Consider the following 14,242-nt stretch of genomic DNA (forward strand, 5'->3'; position numbering starts at 1 on the left):
AGAGAGAGAGAGAGAGAGAGAGAGAGAGAGAGAGCAACACACATGGGACAAAGGGCAAGTGAGTGCTGAAGACACAATGCATGGCCCAGAACGAGCAGAAATGGTATATCTTACGCAAAGCCAACCTCCTCATGGCCACCAAGTGTAAGAGGGGCTCACCATGAAGAAAGTAAACATGGGGCTGGAGATTTAGCTCAGTGGTTCTGCTGTCTGCCTTGCAACTGCGAGGACCTAAAAAAAGAAAGAAAGAAAGTAAATGTAAACCAGAACGAGGTGTCCTGCATCTTTGCATCTTGGCCAGGACATCAGGCAACTCCTTGACCTAGTGAGAGTGTGGAACAAACTGTGCACTCTGGAAATCTGTTCAGCAGTGTCTAAGAAGGCCCTGGGACCCTTCAATTCTGCTTTTGAGTGTGTACTACACAAGGGTGAATATTATAGTCACCAAAGAACACAAGTAAGATGGTTTATAGCAGCATTAAAATCCTTAACCTAGTAGAAACTCAAATATCTGTCCCAAGTTGAATGAATAAATAAGTTGTGAGTGAATGCTAGGGTGATAAAATATTAATATACAGAATTAAAACAAACGTTCTACTACTATATTTAACAACCTAGACAAATATTTCATATGAAAATTAAAAGAAGCCAGATACAAAAGAACATATGCTGTATGATTCCATTTATATGCAGTGCAGAACCAAGTAGAACTAATTTGTGGTAGAAGGAAAATAGCGGTTGTCTTTACTTGTGTCTTGACTGCATGGCACGGAGAAGCCTGTGGACAGCAGGGGATATTCCATGCCTGTAGCTGGTGCTTGTGCAAGAGTCACTAAGCTGCACACATGAGATTCGTGCACTTTACTGCAGATAAGTCATTTCACAAGTAAAGAAGTGGATTGAGAGTTATCTCTATGTCAGTACAAAGAGTTACAGTGAGCAAAGAAAACTTGATGCCTGATTTTAGAGGTTGCAATCTTTCTTGGCTGGATCCATAAAGGGAATATTGTCAAAACATGCAGTGTAATGCAAGGAACAACAGTACTGTGACAGGCAAAGTACTTACGAGCAGAAAAAGCAACAACTAGAAAATGGCGAGGAAGATTTGGGCTGTCTGAATTTCCTAAATAAATTATGTAATGCAGAATGCTAGAGTCATACAATCTGCTAATTTGTTTTCTGGAGAGAAATGCAATGTTTGTATATTTCAGCATCTATCCAGAGCAACAGAAACAACTTGAGGTATTTCTAACTCTGAGCCTCCCCCAGTACTGGGGATTGAACACAGGGGAGATCTCCACTGAGCTAAAATACTAGCCCTTTTTGTTTTCTATTTTGTGACAGGTTCTTGCTAAGTTGCCCAGGCTGGCCCTGAACTTGTGATCCTCCAACCTCAGCCTAACTAGTGACCTCCTGCCTGGTATTACACTCAACTCTAACACTGAGCCTTTAATACAGAGAACTGTTGGCAGACAGGTTAGAGGGGATGGAGGGCAAAGGTGGCAGATGCTGCCCAGGTATCAGTAACCAGAGGAAGCTTTCAACTTTTTCGGGGAGGAGGAACAATGGGGAAAACAAACAGTGTTGCCCAGATCTAAGAGTGTCACCAGTGCCACTCCTGCTGTTGGAACCACTGCAGCTGCCACCTCAAAGGCAGCCAGGAGCCCCAGTGCAGCTCAGGACTCTGGGCAGCATCCATCTCACATTTGTCCCTGAGCTCACTGTGCCCCGAGGCTCTCACACAGCTGTGTCTTATTGACACAACCTCATTTGCTCTGGGGACCCTACCAAGGCCTCTGCCCAGAGCAAAGCAGAAGGAAATGGGTGCCTCTTCTCTTCCTGCTGGGACTTCCTGCAACAACCTCCAGGGACAGAGCCCTAAAAACCCACCGATGAGAGATTCCAGGAAGCTCTTCAGACTTCCAGACCCTGAAACTCAGAAAGGAAGAGAGGTTGGAGTTGAGAACCAACAGCTAAACAGCTAAAACTTTACCCTAGAATGGACAACTTTGAACTAAAGTTAAACCCCTTTTCTTACTGCTGCATTGCTCACAATCTTTAATATGCTTCTGTGCTTTGAAATGTCTCAAAAGAGAGTTGTAGTGCTTCTCTGTGTGTGTGTGTGGCAATGGGGAATGAACCCAGGGCCTCTTCACTAAACTACACCTCCTGCACTTCACATTTTTTTTTTTTTAATTTCGAGGCAGGGTCTCAGTAAATAATGATGTTGCCCAGGCCGGTCTTAAACTTGCACTCTTTCTGCCTCACCCTCCCAGAGTATTGAGATTACAGGTGTGCACCACCATGCTTGGCTTGCTTCTTGACTTTGTGTGACCAAAGACCTGTTTTTCCACCAGAGAATACATTCTTTTTTTTTTGGATTTTTGAGACAGGATCTCACTAAGTAGTTGAGGCTGAACTGGAACCCACTATCTAGCCCAGGTTGGTCCCAAACTCACAGTGATCCTTCTGCCTCAGCCTCCTGAGTGCTGGGATTACAGGCGTGTGCCACCACACCCAGCTAGAATACATTCTTAATACACCATAAGATCTCAGACTAATATAAAAAGAGGGACATACAAAAAAACATTGTTAAAAATATAGTAAGGCAGGCTATATAAAAGATGATTTCTTAATATAAATTATAAAAATTGCAAAGGAATGCGTTAGAGTGGTGATGTAAATGTAAGGCATGAAGTGAAGTTTAAATTGAAAAATTATTGCAGAAAAAGACACATTTCCATTAATCCCCTCAAAATGCTTCAAACACACTTATCCAATCGTCCTTGCCCCTTTCTGGAGCCATTCTAGAAGTCCTCTTTCCTGAAGGTCTTTACTCTCATGTGGCTGCCTTGATGTCCCAAGAGTCCCCCCACCCCCGTGGTCATTTTGACTTTGGAGAAGAGCCAGAGTTGCATAGTGCCTGAATCGGTGATAAGGTGGGTGAGGACACAGCGCCATGTTTTTACAACCCTGCTTTTCTGCTGGATGGCACTCGGCAGTAATATTCACTGTAGTTTTGTTCTACCTTACAGAGACAGGAAACTGGACTCCAGAGCTGCTTCAGAAAGGATGAGTGTGTTTGAAGTGCAGGGGAAAGTTTAGGGGGATCCACAGCAAGGTGTCTTTCATTGTAATAGCTGTTTTATTTAAACACTCATTGTATATTTCAGCCACATCTGCTGCACTAACATTCTGAGTAACATTTCCAAGCACCTAAATCTTAAAATCTTTTTACAAGTTTTTTTATGTTTTGGCAGCTTACTGGTTGAACACTTTCCTGTTTTGGAGACCCACAGGGGTGAAACTGGAAAATGAGGCTCCTGTTCACCACACAGGCTGAAGCGGAATGGTTTCCTCCTCACTTTTGGTAACTGGAGTGTGGGACGGTGACCTGAGTGCAGCCTCCGCGTTGATAGAGACGTGGTGAGTTCCGAAGCAGCAGACCCTAGCAATTCGGCAACTCAAGCAGAATCACTGCAGCGGCACCTGCGGAAGGATCCTGGCCTTTGACCCGAGTTCCCGACCAAAACTGTTTCATGCCTATTGTGCAACACTGAACCTTCTGAAAATTATTTTTCTCCCTAATGAGGTTTCTATTCTATCACTTGCAACCAAGAGCTATAAAAGAAATAGTTTTAGAAAGAAGGAAAAATCTAAAAGGGGAAATAATACTCTGATTTTTGTCTAGCTAACTTGAAAGAAAAGATTAGTTATGTGGGAAAAAGATACTCTGAAATAATGGTGTTCTAACACAATTTTAGGTTTAGAAGAGCTGGTTTAGAAAGATTTGCAGATGTCAATATGTAACAACAGGGAAATTAATTGTACATCTGACTGTGTAATTGAAGAAGAGGCAATACATGGAAATTGGGGTAGCCACAATGAGGCACTCACTAAGTGGCCTCAACATAGACAAGAGAGAACTGTGTCCTGTCATGAGTGTCTGTAAAAAATGTGAATACTGTGGTTTGCGTCACAGCCCCAGCTTCAGGGCCGGTGCTCCTCTCCATGTCACTGTGAGGACTGGCTCACAGGCGCCTCCTGGTTGGAAGTTGCCTGCGCTGTGGGGGGCACCCTGCCAGAGATTCCAGCTGTCCCTGGGTCTGGCTGGTGGAGGAAGAACCTGTTTTCTCCCCACTTGAGATAGGTGGCCATTGAGTTGAACCCCACTGGGTTAAGAGTCCCTGGACAGCTGACGGAACCAAGGGGCCTTATATTCATTGGTAGGTTAACCACTGTCGTTCACAGTTGGATGTGCAGGAGACAGGACCCGGGGGAAGTGGTCACTGGCTTGTGCTTTCGGAGGATGCATCTCTTACCCATGCTCTTAACCTGTGCTCTGCTTCCCAGCTGTAGGGAACAGGGAACAGGACATTACTAGAACCTCTGCAGTAAGTTATAGTCTCCCACGAGCCATGACAGCGCAGGCGAATTCATTTATTATACAAGAAGGGTAGAAAGAATGAGACTGAGAAGAAGCTGAGCTTTGGGCCTGATCAGTGTAGCTCTGGGCCGCAAAGAAAGCCCCGTAGTATATCAGGAGAAAACAGATGTAACAGATGACTGAGGGCATAGAGTTCAGTACATGACAGTAACAAATGTTAAAGGTCACTCATAAGGCAGTGGTGGCAGGGGCAGTGGCAAAAATCCTAGAACAATGAGGCACTATGCAGGTGAAGATTTTGTTCCTCCCAGGATGCCTTCAGCTGGTGCAATCTTGTGCTGGAGCAGCACAGCATCACTGGACCTTTCTTTGAGCTGTGACTGGGGGCCAAAATGGAGTTATGTCTCCACATGCTGTAGCTGGCCTGTAGGCACGAGAGCTAGGCCTAATGAAATGATTTTTCCCCAAAATTATGTGGAATTGCTCCCAATACCCAGCCCTTGTGAATTAAACAGCGTTGCTTGATGCTTCTGCCCTGGGGCCAGCTGACCAAACCCTCTGAAAACTGTGGACCGAACCCTCTAAAAACATGATCCAAAAGAAACTGCTAGTCCTTTAATTGCAGGTGTCAGGCAATGTCTCAGTGATGGGAAAGCTGACTAGTACATGACTCTGGAGACCCAGGGGACCAGCTGGAGTCTCAGTCACCACTCCTACTCCTCTGCCCAGCATTGTGTCGCCCAAGGTCATCCTCTAAGGACACTGCTGTGCAAAACTACTCAACTCAGAGACTGACTCTAGGGAACTCACTCTGAGACAAAGTGTACATAAAGCCAGAATAAGACTGTGAATATTCTCAGTAAGAATGGGAAAACTTTTTAGCCATGATCTGAATAAGAACAAGTAGAGGATGGGCCAGCATCCCAGAAAGATGATTACCATGGTGCCTGTGTTCAGCAGGTCACTCACTGCCCTCTTCCCCACCCCTCTAGCGAGGGTCATACTCCATCTGTGAGAGGCAGTAACAACTCGCGTACATGAGGAACTGGAGTCTGGTGAAGACAGATGCGATAATAAGGAAAGCTCTCTCACGTTTGTAAGCCATTAATAAAACAGAATTACACATGATCATCGTGAGAATGCGAGCCAGAGTTGCCAGAAGCTCAGTCATGAGAGGAAATCCTGGTGGGCGTAGGAAGGAACAAAGGCCAGAAGCTGAAAAAGCTGGAGTTGGGATCAGGATGAGAGTCCAGGAGACTTGGGACCATTAGGTGGTATCTTTGCCCTTTCTTATTCCATGAATGCATAAACCTACTTGTTTTGCTTAACTTGTTCCAATCGGGTTTTTTGTTTTATTAAAAATTCCTAGAAGCCAGGCATGGTGGGACATGCCTGTAGTTCCTGTGCTCTGGGAGGCTGAGGCAGGAGAATGGCAAGTTCAAGCCCAGGCTGGAGAACTTAATGAGACTCTGTCTCAAAATAAAATGAAAATGAGGGTCAGGGGTGGTATCTCAGCACAAAGATCCCAGGTTCGATCCCCAGCACTGTTCTCTCCCCCAAGTCCTGGAAAGTAGTGAATTTATATATGAGATTTCTAATGTTCAGAGGAGTAAAGCAATTCACTTACAAGTGGTGAGTGTCACAGCCAGCTTTGACTGAGATCTCCCCCAGCAAACTATATTTCCCATTTCCATTTTTCCTCTCTTGATCATTATTCTGCTATCCATCTGGCGTCTGCACCACGGGAGAACCCTGAGGAGTTGTCATTGCTCCAGATCCTTGGCCCTTCTCATAACCTGGCAGTGCCGACCCAAGAGAGAAGGTGCGTTTCTGCCCTCAATGTCCCCTGCGGCATTAAACTTAGGCTCCACTTGGGTTCAGACTCACAAAACTACCATCAACTGCTTTGGCTTTGGGTTCATTGAGGGGTCCCCAGTTCCCCTTGCACCCCACTGATCAGTGAGCAGCCAAGTGAAGGCCCCAGGTCCAGGCCTATGCAGAGTCCCAGACCTTTCAGGAGCTGGGAGAGCTGCTTAGGTTGTGGCCCAAACACTGAAGAAAGCAGGCTTCGGCCCTGGGCCTAAATCTCTGTGCCTCATCTACTCTGTATCCCCGACTCTCCCTGTAGATGCCCTTGCAGAGCATCTGTCCTCTGGCCAGCTGTCCTATGATGTGCCCCTCACTCCGGAAGTCCCCCAAGGAAAGGCTCTGGGTGGTGCTGCTTTCTTTGGCATCACCTTGGGGGGGGTTGGGGGACTCCCTTGTGAAATCTCCTGTGGCAGTTTTTGGGGTGACTCCAGCAGGTTTGGTGGGACAGAACATCCCATCAGAGCATAGGACAGAGCTACAGCTGGCCAGCAGGGCCACATTGGTGTCCACTTCTGGGGGACTCCAGGCTCTGTGGCAGTTGAATGGGGATGAGATGGACAGGGCCAGCACAAGGCTGCCCTGACTTGCTCCCTTCCTGCACCATGTGACACTCAGCTCCTGGTGACACTGCAGAGGTGCAGCCTGGCATCCCCACAAGGACGCAGCCTGTCAGAGCCACTCGGCCCTCTGGGGAGCTAAAGCCTCACAGCCCCCCATCAGGCGTTCACAGCATCTTACCACCCCGATTTCCATCAGAGCTCATGTGTTTAACAGGCCACAGGCTTTGTCCGAAGCCTGGCCCATGGAGCTACAGCGTTCAGCAAAGGTCAGAGAAAGGGTGAGGAGTAGAAGGAGCAGGCTGGGTTACTGTCTCCCACAGGGACTCCCTAAGTGAAGCTGCCCACGAAGCTAGCCAGGTCTCTGGAGTGTCCCAGACTTCTGGAAAGAGCCTCAACTCGGGACTCTGGCAGAAAGTCGCCTCTCCTTTCTGACCATTTTGATGTTAGGACTGCTTCGGTCACGCCTGGAAAAAAATGAACATGTAGATTGTGACACTCAGTTGCTCTCATTTCCCATCCTCTTTCAAGAGACAGAAACTACGTCAAGCTGCCCAAATGAAGAACATGATATAGTACAGAACTGTCCACTCTGGGCAAAAGTTCCAACTTTGGTGACCAAACAAGTGAAAGAAAAAGCTGAGCTACCACAGAGGTAGGAACTTCAGGGAACTAATTCCCCTAGAGCTGTGGGACAGGAAGAAGAGGGCAGAACTGCAACTAAAGGCAGAGCCACAGGGTACAGACCTGTGAGCTGCTCAGACGGTGTGCTGGCTGGGACCCACGGGGGGTGCCACACGGTTCAGAGGGTCTGCAAGTGTTGGGAAGCTGCACAAGGAAGCTCCTGGGGAGAGCAAGCCCTGTGTGTCCCTGCGCAGCACGGTCAGAGCCTCCTGGCACAGCTGATGGTGGTGGAGCCTGAAACCCACACAGGGGCCAGCACACAGGGACACTGGCCAGCGGGGGTGAAACTCACTTGTGCCTTTCTTGCTGAGAGGCGTCACGCAGGCTTCTGTGCACCGCATTCTGGTGTCCAAAGGTGAACCTGCCATTGAACTGGCTGTGGAAAGCATGAGCTTTTTATTGTAATGCTCCAGGAAACCTTGCAAGACAACATGCAACCATCACAGTTTTTGCCTAGTCCTCCCTTGTATGCCATCAAAGAAACACCCTGAATACTGCTGTGTATGTGCACTGTGTGTGTGTAGCACTGGGAATTGAATCCAGGTCCTCATGCATGCAAGATAAGCACTCTGTCCCTCTATCTTTTTGAAAATTTTATTGTGTTTTATTTATTTATTTTTTGATACCAGGAATTGAACTAGGTCCTTGCACTTGTCAGGCAGGTGCTTCACCACTGAGCTAAATCCATAGCACTTAAAAATTTTATTTTAAGAATGACTCATTGAGTTGCCCAGCCCAGCCTTGAACTTGATGCTCCTGCCTCAGCTTCCTGAGTTGCCAGTCTTGTGGATGTGTGCAGCTTTGCTGGTGAGTGCTGCTTTTGATGTGCAGTGTGGCTTCCGTTTCCGCCTCTCTCACACGCCAGACCTCCAGCCCCAGGTCCACACACATCTCTCTGCCTCCTGCAGGCCCCCTGGTTTTCCTTCCTTTGGGTCTCCCTGGAGGTGTCTTAGTGAGACACTTGCTCTGTGCCAGGCTCCCCTATCCTAAGTGAGTTCACCATCTCAATGACTTAAATACAGACTCAGAAGTCCTTATTCCCAAATTTGTTGATGATAAAGACAGGAGGTAGGAGATGAAATGGCAGATTATGACATCTAATGGTTTCTACAGACTGAAACCCTCTGTTGGTAGCAATAAAGAAAAAAAAGAAAGAAATTCAGGAGATGAAGGAAAACGGGATTTTAAATGAATATCAAAAGCATAGCATGGTGTTAAGTGCTCATCATCCTAGCTTCCTGGGAGGTTGAGGTAAGAGGACCATGCATTTGAGCCCAGCCTGTGTGATCCAGGGAGAGCCTCATAGCAAAAAACAAAAGGAAAGTCCAATAAGGGTAAGAAAAAACAACTAAAATGAATACAAAAGTCTTTTTAAGCCTAGTGGCAATATCACTTATGTAACAGCTCCAGGAAAGAATCAGACCACTTTTGTGCTACACACGAAATCTCTAATCACTAAACGTGTGTGTATTTAACATCTGACAAATAGTCATTAGTCATAGTCAGAAAACATTGTCATTTTTGCCTATTCAACCATCTCAAGAAAATCTTGAGGAACTACAATGACTTATATACAAATAAATGAACCTATGCATTTATACCATACAATAAAACATTAGTGGTGGCTACCTCTGGCTCAGGATTGGTACATTTTAATTCTATTTTATTGCTGAAAGTCTTATTTTTTATATTTTATGCATGTTTACTTTGTAATAAAAATAAATTTTAAAAATAAAATCAACCAAATGAAAAGGGCCCAAATTTATTTTGAGTTTTAGGAAAATTATGATGTACGAAATACCTCTTTAAAATTGTAAATTTTTAATTAGTATATGTTTGTGATAAAAATCATAATCATTCACACACATTAATTGTACAAATTAACAGGATTTGTGACATTTCAATAGTGCATGCAGCATGTACTGACCGTGTCCATTGTCTGTCTCCCCTTCCTCCCTAACCCTCCTCGCCCTCCCCTCCAACCCTCTTTCCATTCCCTAGAAATCCCCAGCAATGTCTTCCTTATACTGACCCAAAATGGATATTAAAGCAACAAATGGAAATACAAATTATCCCAGGTGATCCACTCATATAAATGAGGAGTAATTTGCTACACAGTTACATATTTCTAAGGGGGAGGAAATGTGAATTTGTAGTAGTGACACTATAGACTTGCAAATAAGAGTCCATGAAGCATCTTCTTGATCAGTCCTCTCAAAGGCATAAAGGAATTGGGAGTCAGGCGCTACTAGGACCCAAAAGAAGGCATCTGGGAGTGTGAACCACTGGCATCTGGCCCAGCAGAGTTAGGGGTGGACACTTCTAGAGTCCTAGAAGTATCTGCCTCACTTAAGCACAGAGACCTTGCACTAAACACTAATCACCATGGGCTCTTGGTGGCTACGATGGGGCTTTACAAGGTGACTGAGAAGCCCCAGAAGATCACTGTAAAGGAATTTATTTATTAAAGCTTGTAGCCTGCTTGGGCTTCAGGCTGAAGAAAATACTGTTTGCGGCACAGGGAAGCTTGAGGATCTTTTAGCATAATCACTACTGGGGTGGAGTTAGTAGCCTCCCCAGGCCTGTTGGTGGCCCACATCTGGGTTTAATAGGAAGGCCGGTAAGAGACGAGTCATTTCCAGCATTGCAGCAAGGGGTGACCTTTGTCACAACTGCTGCTGTTAGGTGAGCCAGAAATAGTTGGAGCCCCCATCTTTGTTAATAAGTCTCAGTCCAGTAAACGACAAGACATTCAGCATTAATTATCAAGAAGGCTTAGAGGAGGAGATTATCACTACATCTGAAACACCAGAGTCCCATTGATGTCCATAACCGAAGAGCCAGAGGCCATCTGTCCAGAATAGATGAGAACAGGTGTGAAGCCCCACTGTTGAGGAGGCAGCTGTGTCCCACCTGTGACTCAGTGTAATCCAGGGTTCTGTCCGCTGATGGTGGTGATTGGGTTGAGGTTTGTCTGCAGCTTTTGCTTCCTCATTCTCGGGACAACAACTGGGCACTCTTTCGATCTTCGGCAGTCAACCCTCTAGTGTCCTGTTTTGCCACATTTAGGACAAGGTGACTACTTAGGAGATCGACTGCATTAAGGCAGTCTCTAGTAAACAGTGAACAGTGACTGACACTGGTGAACTCATAATTCTTGGGAAAAGCTGGCAGAGGACACTCAGTCTTCCCACAACAGGAAGAAGCTCTGCATGCATTGTGTCCCCTCACTCTCACTTAATTATAGCTCCCCATTTCTCCTCTGTTCGTTTCCAATCCTGGTTAGAAAAAGAGTTGACATTTTGAAATTCCAGGTCCCAGAGATTCTTTTTGTAATTTCTTCCTAATATCTGGGGCTGACCTGATAGGAAATCTTCCTCTAAGAAGGCCTCATGCCTCAGTGGAGTGGAGTAATGGTGTGCTTTCCCACAGCCTCATTAAGTCAGTTGAGAAATGGTGCTGGATTTTCCTTTGGGGCTGATCAATGGTAGCCACTGGTTTGACCTTACTGGCTTTAGCCCTTCTAGAATGCAGATTATTAAACCTCTGCATTTCTATATGTCATTGGGGTCACTGTAATTCCAGTTTGGGGCATGTACAGAAATAGCACAAGGTCCTATAGGACATTCCTTATCCAAAATGTGCAGTCCATCAGCATAACCTATGGCTCCTGCAGTTTCCTGGAGTCTTCCTAAATCTCTAGGGGTCTGTCCCAAACACTGACATCCTCAGCTCATAACTATGAACAGCATGTCAGAAAGCTTCTGTGTATTTCTCAAGGTCATCTGAAAAACTATCTGAATCCTGTTTGAATTCCGTAAGATCCTGTGTAGAGAAAAGACTTCATCTCACAGCTCCTGAAGAGGGCCCGTGTGCACCGCCCAGCCCTAGTGCTTGCTGGGAGACTTGGGCAAGGAGGAGCAGGTCTCTTTCTCTCAGCGTCTCAGTGCTGAGTTGAGGGCTGCTCACCTGGCTAGAAGGTGGCCCAAGAGATGAAGAATCAGCTGAACAAGGGGTATCCTTTTTATTTATGGGCACCATCACACCTGTGTCTAATTGACACTGGAAACATAAGTCAGAATTTTCCTGAAGGCAAAGAAAGCACGTACAAAAGTTATGTCTGACCACTTTCCTGCCTTTTTGCAAAAGAGATATAAGTGGATATAGTTTTATAGGTCCCTTTTCTTTCTTGTCTGGGATCAAACCTATTCCTATTGCATGAGATGTATCAGAGAGGTGAGTCAAAGGGACCGGATTAGTAACTAATCATCTGCTCAGAAAAAGAACACATATGTTCAGAAAAGGCACCCCTTTCAGGAAAAGGAAATGAAGTGGCACTAGTAGAAAAAGGCATCCCTTTTTCTCCATCTATAGCCCAGAGTCAGATATTAGGTGATCATTCTTTGACTCACTCACTCGCCAGCACCTGTGGTCTCCTGCCGGGCACACGGAGTCCAGTGAGCCAGCAGCTTCCCGCCTGGGTCTTTGCAGGCCTGGGAGGGACAGGCCTGTCCTGCCTTAGTGGCCACCTTGGTCCTACAGGGCTCCTGCCATAAACTGCCAGGCAGCAAGAACTACTCATCAAGCGCTTTGCACTTGTGCTCCCTTTTAAATCTTCACTGCAGCCAGACCTGAGATGACCCCCGGTGGCAGCGACCTTGTACAGATTAGAAACAGGGACTTCTGCATAGTAACTGCTGCTCAAGTGGATGTCAGTGCTGTGTCCTACTCCACTAGGTAGCTTTGTGCAGTTCAAAGGCTGCACAACTGTACCTGGCAGGCCGGTCAAAGACCTACTTAAGGTCTCCTCAACCTTGTTTTACAAAGGAAATTGAGACTTAGAGATGTAAGTAACTTCTCCAAAATTGTTAACCCGGTAAGTGGCAGAGCCTTGACTCCAAGCTGCATTTGTCTGTTTCTGAAACATCGTAGTTCTTCTGCTGTTTCAACTTGTCCTTGTTTTGTGAGGCTTTCCAAGTGTCCCCTCCAGGAGTTGTGATGAGAGGCCTGAGAGCCATTTTCCTGCTTTCCAGACGGTCTTGGACTCTCCTCTCCATTTTTCTCCAGTTAGCTCTGTTAACAGCTAAATGCTTCCTTTTTCCCCATTGGTGTAATTTAAATCCAGGTCATTTAAACCCTTAATACAAATATTATTTAAGCTCTTTATAAATCCAGTGTGTGAAGATGGCACACATTTACAAGTCATCTGTGGGGCCAGGGTGCCATTCAGTGGTAGGCTGTCACCCAGCACATGAGGCCCTGAGTTAGATCTCCAGCTCTGAAAGACAGAAAAGCACTTAATGTGGAAGCAGGCACCTTTTATAGTGGCTGCTGTGGTTTGTCCCACACTCAGGTCCTGCAACTTGGTCCCGGGCGGAGGTTGGGAAAGGGGCAGAGCCATTTAAAGGTGCAGCCTGGTGAGGGGGGTTGAGGGACACAGCTGTGGAAGAGACGAACACATAACAAAGGTCAGAAACAACTCTGTGAGCACAGAGGGAGCTGAGCCAGCTGTCATGGTGCTGTGTATGCACCCAGCTATCTCACAGCACTCAAATGCTCCCCTGCTAAAGTAGTGCTGTGGCTGACACTCTTTCAGGTGTCCACAGAGCAGCTGTGAACCACAGGTTCAAAGCCTAGGCTCCAGAGTCAAGCAGATGAGGACACTACCCAGCTGTAAGTTACATAATTTTATTTATTTTTATTTTATAGAAACAGTAGTTTCAAAAATATTTATATATATAGTTTCATGTGTAGTACTAGTTTATCTTAGCTCTTTGAAAAGAACGCTTCGTGTTATTATGGTTTGTTTCTTTGAAAGCTTCTTTTTGGTCTATATCTTGTACTCTCAGTAATTACTTTGAAGTTTTATAATTTTAAACAAGTTGCTTAACTTCTGGTATTGGGTATTGAACTCTGGACCTTGCGCTTGTGAGGCAGGTATAGCACCTCTGAGCTAAATCCCCAGCCCCAAGTTGCTTAACTTCTCTAAGCCTCAGGCTTTTTGTGTAAAAGTGCAATAGGAATAGATAATAATAGGTTTTATATCACAACTGGGGCCTGGATGCAGCTCCTTGGGAGGCCCATGCATGAGATCCTGGGTTCAATTCCCAGTGCCACCAAAAACGGGGGTACAATTGCAGATGACCTGAGTCTTTTTATAAACAGCTCTCTTGCTGGGCAGCTCTCTCTGGTCTTTGCCTCTCATGGGCTCCAAGCTCTGGTGACACTTCTGCTGCTTGTCCTGCCCCATAGACATAGGATAATGGTACCCTTTACTGTGGTCCCTGAGGCCAACCTCTCTCTCTCTCTCTCTCTCTCTCTCTCTCTCTCTCTCTCCTCACTGCAACAGATTGATTGAGATATAATCCATATGCCATTGTATGGCCACTTAAGTGTACAGTAGCTTTTGACATACTCAGATTTGCCAGCATCTCCCTGCATTTCCTTAACCTTGATCATTTCTTTGTAAACCTTTGATCATTTCTTTGATGAATTTTCTTCAGATTTTTCCAGTGTGTTCTCTCTTTCCTGCTGACACCACTCATCCTAACTCATAAGATCCAGCTGTTAAATTTATAGGAATTTTGTGAGCTGGTTACTGAGCATAGCCATTATTTAAAAATAAACTTACAATTAAGTTATAACGAAGACAGTAAAAGGACTGGGGATTTAGCTCAGTTCCACTGCCTGCCTCACAAGAGCAAGGTCCAGAGTTTGATTCCCAGTACAAAAAAAAAAAAAAAAA

Source organism: Fukomys damarensis, unplaced genomic scaffold (genome assembly GCF_012274545.1).
Source record: "Fukomys damarensis isolate Sample0158 unplaced genomic scaffold, DMR_v1.0_HiC HiC_scaffold_15, whole genome shotgun sequence".
NCBI lineage: Eukaryota > Metazoa > Chordata > Mammalia > Rodentia > Bathyergidae > Fukomys > Fukomys damarensis.